This window comes from Tupaia chinensis, unplaced genomic scaffold (assembly GCF_000334495.1).
Source record: "Tupaia chinensis unplaced genomic scaffold, TupChi_1.0 Scaffold000014_1, whole genome shotgun sequence".
Taxonomy (NCBI): Eukaryota; Metazoa; Chordata; class Mammalia; order Scandentia; family Tupaiidae; genus Tupaia; species Tupaia belangeri.
The window spans coordinates 4,944,179-4,952,108 of record NW_006159444.1 but is presented as its reverse complement, the minus strand read 5'-3'; positions in this window follow the sequence as shown (position 1 = coordinate 4,952,108).

The following is a 7,930-nucleotide window of genomic DNA, read 5'->3' as shown; positions in this document are numbered from 1 at the left end:
ATCCATCCCCCCAGTGGGTGATTTCTTGCTTTCTATCTCTCTGTCTCTTTCTGTCTCTCTGGCAAGCACACATGCCCTATAGCAAAAACCTCTCTCTCTAAAAGGAAAGTCTATTTTAATTTCTTTCCACAAGTGTTCTTGTTCTCAGAATGAGTTAAAATAAAAAATTGCTATGAACTTCGGAATAGCAATAATAACACCAATGACAATGAACTCATCCAAATTCACCAAGTTGCCCAGAGAACCAAACATAAAACCAAAGTATTCCTGTGACTTCCATTGCATTAAGACTTGGAGCCAGCAGGTGGTATTGGTGATTAAGGTGCTGGACTCCCACATGGCCAACCATGGTTCAAGTCCTGAACCTGGCGGCTTGAAAAATCACTCTGGGCATGTGCGCACGCATGCCCAAAATCCCAGGAAAAGAATGGAGGAGAAGGTATTATGACAAGGCCGTCCTCCCAGGGTGTGATTTCTCACTTTCCTTCTCATTGTCTCTCTGTTTCTCTCCAGTGAGTGCACATGCTCTATGGCTAAAAACCAAATAAGTAGGGGCCAACAGATGATGAAATAGTATGGTTGACAGCAGTTCAAGTTCTGGACCTGGCAGCTTGAAACTCACGGCAGGGGGGGCTGCATGTGTGCTTATGTGCCCAGAATCCTGAGAAGAGAGCAGAGGAGAAGGGATTGCAGCGTGACCATCCCCCTGGGGGGTGATTTCTCGCTTTCTGTCTCTCTGTCACCATGGCAAGAGCATGTGCACTACAGTAAAAACAAAAACAAAACAAAACGAAAAACACTTCTCTCTCTATATATAAAAAAAAACCCAACCAACCAAACAACAACAACAACAACAACAACAACAAACTATATGGTTTTGCTAACATATTAAACTCTGTGTTTATAAATTAAATTCTATTTACAGTATTTAAAATGTTCAAGCAGTTTTACCAATGTTAACATTTCCCGATCCTTCCCTAAAGGCATGCTGTAGATCACATTACAGAGCAGCTACTTGGTTGATATGTAGACAACAGCAGTTCTGGGACACATTTTCAGTTTTGGTAAAAATGGTACGACGCTGTGGTTACATTTTACAGTAACTTACAGATAGTTTTAGCTGTGCCAATTAGGTGGCGTACAGAAGGAGGGACAGGCCTTGTCCAGTGGTCACTCTTAGAGAAGTGCAGGTTTGTTTCTGTGATCAGAAATGAGGCCTTGGGACCAGCAGTTAGTGTAATGGCTATGTCGCTGAACTCCCACGTAGTCGACTATGGTTCGTGTCTCAGACTCGGTGGCTTAAAACTCATGCCAGGTGCGTATGCGTGTGTGCCCAAGATCCCGAGAGGAGAATGGAGGAGAAGGGATTACGGCATGGCCATCCCCCCTGGGGGGTGATTTCTTGCTTTCTGTCTCTCTGTCTCTCTATCTCTCTCTGTCTGTCTGTTGAACGTATACACCCTATAGCGAAAAACCTCTCCAAAAATAAAAAAGAGAGAAATGAGGCCTTCAGGTGTCTTTATTAGTACCAGAAAAGGAGAATAAGCTGAGTGTTATATAATCGGTAAAAGTGTAATCAAATTTACCTAAATCTGTGCCGTAATTCTCCTCCGTGCTATCTACTAACACTTTGACTGAGATGGATGCGCACATGTGTGAGCAAGCCGATGTCGAGGATCATTACATAAGATCTAGGTATGACTGGTTCAGGAGAGTTTGTAAAGACCAGTTCCCCTACCCTTCCAATATTCCTCTTCCCGGGAGATTTATTTCTTCGGGGCCATCTTTGCCTCTCACTTTTTCCTGAATTAACTATTGACAGGTCACTTTATCCTCTCGTGGGCCATGATTGACCCATATAAACACGCTCAGGTAGGTCTCATTATTCTTTGATTTCCACAAAAGGCCACCCAACAAGGCACTGTAGCCAGTGCAGACTCGACAACAAATGAGCACCTTGACACAGAATATTAACTGTCCCTCTTAAAAATTCATTGGCGGACACAGACCTCAACATTCCCTATGTTCTCTCTCTCTCTCTTTATATATATATATATATATATACAAACAAACACACACACACACATATATACATACATACATACACACACACACACAGACTCCATTCTCCTCTCAGGATTTTAGGCATGCACACATATGTTCCCTGTATGAATTTTAAGCCACTGGGTCCAGGACTTGAACTGCAGTCGACTACGTGAAAGTCCAGTGACATAACCATTCTGCCATCTGCTGGTCCCTACACTAAATATTTAACTAAGAAAAAATGGTAATGACTTTTCATGCAGCACTTAAGAATAGCAGAAAGAACCACGAATAGAAACAGACATTTAGGTTTTCATTCCCCTGGACTGTCTCTCCCTCATTCCTCACACTTTGTATCGGAGATATGTACTTCAATCACTTCTCTTTCTTAGACAGAATAAGATTCATGGGTTCTGGGGAGTACTCTCATTCTATTTCTGACTGGAGATGTATACAAATCCATGCTTGTTTACTCCTCAACTTTGTTCCTGAGCAAATTCTGTGGCCCAATTTCCTCTTCTATAAAATAGAATAATAATAGAACATTTAGGGTTGTTGTAGCGGCTGCATTAATTAGTCAGTATAGAATAGTACACCTACAGCAGTAAGCCCTCAATAATGTTAGCTATCAGTATCATTTTATTTCCATCCTGGATGAATGCTGTGATCTTAGTAAATTATTTACATTTTCTGAATTTCAGTTTTCTCTAAATGAAGAAACTGGATTAGATTAGTGGTTCTCAAACTCAAGTGTGGATCATCCCATAGGGCATGTTAAAACACCTGTTACTAGGCTCCACCCTCAGAAGTTTCTGATTCAGTAGATCTGGGACAGGGTACAAAGTATACATTTCTAACAAGTTCTGAGATGAAGTTGATGTCACTGATCTGAAGACCACAGTGTGAAAATCTTTATTTTACTCTAAAAAAGCAGTGGTCCTCCATCCTAGCTCCATGTTAGAATCCCACGAGAGTTTAAAAGTTCCACTGCCCATAGTGTGTCTCATACCAATGAACTTGGTGTCTGCAAGTGGTACCCACACCTTAGTGGCTTTTTAATTTTTAAGCTCTCCAGGTGCTTTCAACAGGCAACCACAGCTTATAACACTTCTGATGTAAATTTCAGGTTAAAAAAATATATACACACACACACATCTATTTATCTATCTCTATATATGATTCTAACTTAAATAAAAGAATAGGCTGGCTCTGTGGTGCAGTGGTAATTCACTTACGAGGAGCTGGATTCCACATAATGACCATAGTTCAAATCTCAGCCTGGTCAGCTTTAAAGAGGCCAGTTACTCATGCAAGTGCCCAAGACCTGACAGGCTGGAGAACTGGAGGAAGGGAACCATGACATGACCAGATCCATGGAGGGTGCTTCTCTTTCTTTCCCTCTCTCTCTTTCTCTCTCTCTCTCTCACACACACACACACACACATGCATGTGTTGTACCATAAATAAAGAAAAAAATTTAAAAATAAATAAAAGAGAAAATGAATTTATTATAATGACCCCATTATCTATTCTTTCATGCATGGGTTTATCTCACACAAAAAATAAGCAATTCTTTACCCAGGCTAAGCATATTTTCAGAGCACCCACTGGAAACATGTTTTGTAGCAAGGTAGCATGGTGCATGCTACATTATTGTTTTGAATTTTGCAGGCTACGTCTATAAATTAGCTTCCCAACGTACTGTTTGATTATTAGAGAGTTGTATAGACATGCTTCTTTGCATCCTTTAAGGCAATGATCCCTAACCTTTTTGGCAGCAGGGACTGGTTTCATGGAAGACAATTTTTCAATTTTTCCATGAATGGGTAGGGGAATAGTTTTGGGATGATCAAAGCACATCATATTTATTTTTTTATATATGATGTTGTAATATAAAATAAATCCACAGCATTTATGTTTTAAAATATATTTCACAAGTCATGAGATTATTAACATCATTTTTTCGAGTGCTCACTAAACTAATATTTACTATTTAAACTTTTCTCTGTATTTCTAAAGGAAATTTATTGCTATACATGTTAAATATTATTTATAAAACATGCTTATGTAATTTTCAAATAATTTCCACTAGCCAATGTAGAAAAACATTTTTTCTTTTTTTTTAGAGAGTGGTAGGGGAGAGGTTGTTTCTGTTGCTTTTTGGTGTGAATATGTGTTTGTGTTCATTGTTTTTTTTCCAAGAGTGGAATAGAAGTGATCTTAGTTAGGGGTCACCGACAGGTGATGCTATCCACTGTGTTGAAAGGGCTGAGAATAGGAAAAGATTCTCCAAAGCAGAGAAGTGCAGAGACATCCAGTCTTGTGGGAAGGTTGAGAACCAAACTAAGAATTAAAATAAAACATGATAAATTGAAGGGAGTTCAAAAAATTAGTGGACAAATTGCAATTAAAGTACATGCTTATTGGGAACCAGCAGTTAGCATAATGGCTATGTCGCTGGGTTCCCACGTAGTCGACCGCGGTTCGTGTCCCGGACCCGGTGGCTTAAAACTCACGCCGGGCGCGTGTGCGTGTGTGCCCAAGATCCCGAGAGGAGAATGGAGGAGAAGGGATTGCGGCGTGGCCATCCCCCCTGGGGGGGGATTTCTCGCTTTCTGTCTCTATGTCTCTCTCTGTCTGTCTGGCGAGTGCACGCGCCCTACAGTGAAAATCTCTAAAAAAAAAAAAAAAAAAAAAAGTACATGCTTATTTTGGTTCAAAAAATTGGAAATCTGTGCATAGATTTTTTTTGATAGTATGTGTTTTCTGTGAACTTCTTGAAGAGCCTTCCTACTCTTACCACAGCCTGAAGGAGGGAGTGGAAGACCGGGAGGGCAGTGATTCCTGGGAGATTAGTGGAAGTCAGGCAAGTAAAGGCGCTAGAGAAGGGAAGGGCAGCCACGTGGGTAAAAGGAAAGGCAGAACTGCAGGGGGGTGCAGGCCCTCCCTGGCTGCCAGAGCACAAAAGGTGGCTGAGCCTCTCTCTTTCTCTGCTGTCAACAGGAGAGATTGGCAGTAAGCAGACCAATAGTCCTGACTTGCCCAGCACAGATGGCTTTCCTGGAAGGTGGGACTGTCGATATTATCACCAGGATGGTTAGACACCCTATCTTTGTGTGGGTATCAGCCAACTGAATCATGGGCCTGTCTGGGTTTTTGTTTCTTTTCCGAGTAACATAATATTCTGGGACCAGCAGATGGCGTAGTGGTTATGTCTCTGGGCTCCCATGTAATCGACTGTAATTTGAATCCTGCACTCAGTGGCTTAAAACTCATGCCAAACCTAAGAGTGTGCATGCCCAAAATCCCAAGGGGGGAAGGGATTGCAGTGTGGGTACCTCCTCTGGGGGTGTGTGTGGAATTTCTCACTTTTTGTCTCTCTATCTCTCTTGGTCTCTCTGGTGAGCACATGTGACCAATAGCAAAAATAGAGAGAGAGAGAGAGAGAGAGAGAGAGAGAGAGAGAGAGAGAGAGAATGTTAAAGGTGGAATATAAAAAAGAAGAAAAGAGAAGATATAATTTTTGCAGGTTGAAAGAAGACATCTTTGAAAGATGTGTTTATGCTTCTGAAGAAAACTGTTTTAGCAGCTGAAGAGTGGGGCCAGGGAGAAGGATCTGCACTGTGCTCCTGAAAATGAAGGGTGGCAGGAGACCGCAGGGCACAGAGACCTTGCCATATATGAAATCTGGAGAGATAAGACAGAAAATTTATGGAAGAATGAAACAGGAGGCAAACCGCGGAATTTCTTTAAAATGTGTGGTCTCTGTCCTCGGTTTACTATGATAGGTGTGGTTACATTCATCATATCCAACATTCCTACCATTTAAAGATATTTGTCACTCACAGCGATGATTGTTAAGGACAGTTCATTTAGTCTCGTTTAACCCATACTCGTACCAATGTCTGCTACATGGTTTTAAGATTGATCTTGGGGTCCAATAGGACATTTGTGTAGATAGCACTTCATATGATTCTGTAGGCACTGAATATGTTTCCCTCTTTTATCTTTTCTACTTTTCTCTTTTTTTGCACTTAAATCAATTAGGATAGGGCAGTGCAACACAAATTTGTCAGCCACGTGTCGTTGAAAATTTTCTAGTCAACAAAATTTTAAAAAGTATAAAACAGTGAAATGAACGTTAATAGTTTGTTTGGCAAAATGCATCTAAACTATAATTACATGTAGTCCACATAGAAATGATTGAGCTATATCAAACTTTTAGTGCTTTGAACGATATCTTTGAAAGTCAGCATGCATTTTTCATTTCCTCCATGTCTCAAGACAGATACTAAATTTTCATTGGGCATATTCGATCTGTTATCTGAAAATTTACATTTGAAAAACTGCAGACAGATTCACATATCTAAATTGTTACCAGCATACTTGAAAGTTCTCAGTGGATGAATTGGGTATTAGTTTGAAAATTTAAATGAGTTAAATGAATTGAAATGAAATGAAATCTTTCATAAAACTCCATTTCTCAGTTGTACTAGTCAGATTTTGAATTTAAGTTCTTAATAGCTACATGTGACTAGTGGCTGCCATATTGGACAACAAAAAAGAATATATTTGGTCTAAGAATTTGAAAGTGGGCGCATTTTATGCCTCTCAATTGCTATGTGATTGCTGTTTTTCTCTTCCTCTTTAGTTGGTAACAACTTTAAAATCCAGGAGACTTTGCACCCTGTCCGTTACTTCCAGATGCTTCCTGTAGGTGGCAGCACTTTCTTCCCAAAACGCGGAGGAGGAGTTGCTAACATTTGTCCCTCCAATTCTACTGTAGCATTTTTCATAGAAAGAGTCTCAGTTCTCTGGAAAATTTTTTGGTAGCATAGGTCAGAATTTTTTCAGCTCTGTTGTCATTCTGCACAGATGCTGTTGATTATGAAAACAATCTCTCAGCCTTTTGTCCAGAGAATTGCTCATTCCCTAGTTTGGGATAAGAGAAAAGACAGCCCCAGGCTAGGGGAGAAAGGTATGCAGCTATCAAAACGCTTTCGTTTGTGCATGTCTACACTTTGGAAATGGTGATGCCAAGTGTCGCCTAATCAAACTCTGCCAAGTAGACAAGAGGCAGTTTTTGCCTCACGTGTTGTGGCAATGTGAATCTATACTTCCATTTTCCACCGAATTTTGTGACTGTATTAAGAATGTCCTCAGGGTCGGTATTGCTTTTGCATATAAGATATCTACATCCAGTGTGGAAAGAACTTCATAACATATAGCTAAAGTCGTGTATACCTGTATACCATTCCTGTATTTCTGTTTTGACGCACCCCACCGCTCCCTTTCTCACTGCATTTGTGACAGGACATGAGACAAAGAATGTGGTGAGAGGAGATGGGGAGGTTTAGAGCAGGGATTCCTAACAATGGATGTCCCTCCTTGTACAGCATATGAGAATCTCTGGAACGAAACCCCAGCAAACTGTGGTTTGGCGTCTTGATTATTTTTGATTGGCATTTTATAATTACAGGCTCCCTTTACTGTAATTTCCAATCTTTTCCCCAAATACCAGAATATCAATTTGAATTTCAATGATAATTTTGTTCAATTTAATTTTTAAAAATGTTATGTCTTCTATGAGTGAGAGAGACAGGAAGAGACACAGAGAGAGAGACAGCAAGTGCCACCTAGCAGGGTCTTCATACCATAATCCCCTCGCTGCTTCAGCCAGCTCCACGTGTACCTGGAATATTCAGGAAGGTCTCTGGATGCAAACCCATACCCTTTGCCTGTGGATTGGCCTCCCAGAGCATTCTATTACTGCTGCAATCCAATTTATCTTAAATTTATTGCTAGAATATTAGTACTTTAGCTAGTATAATAAGCCTAAAATGCTATGCCTTTTTTTTTTTTAATAGACCACAGATTAGTTTATTTT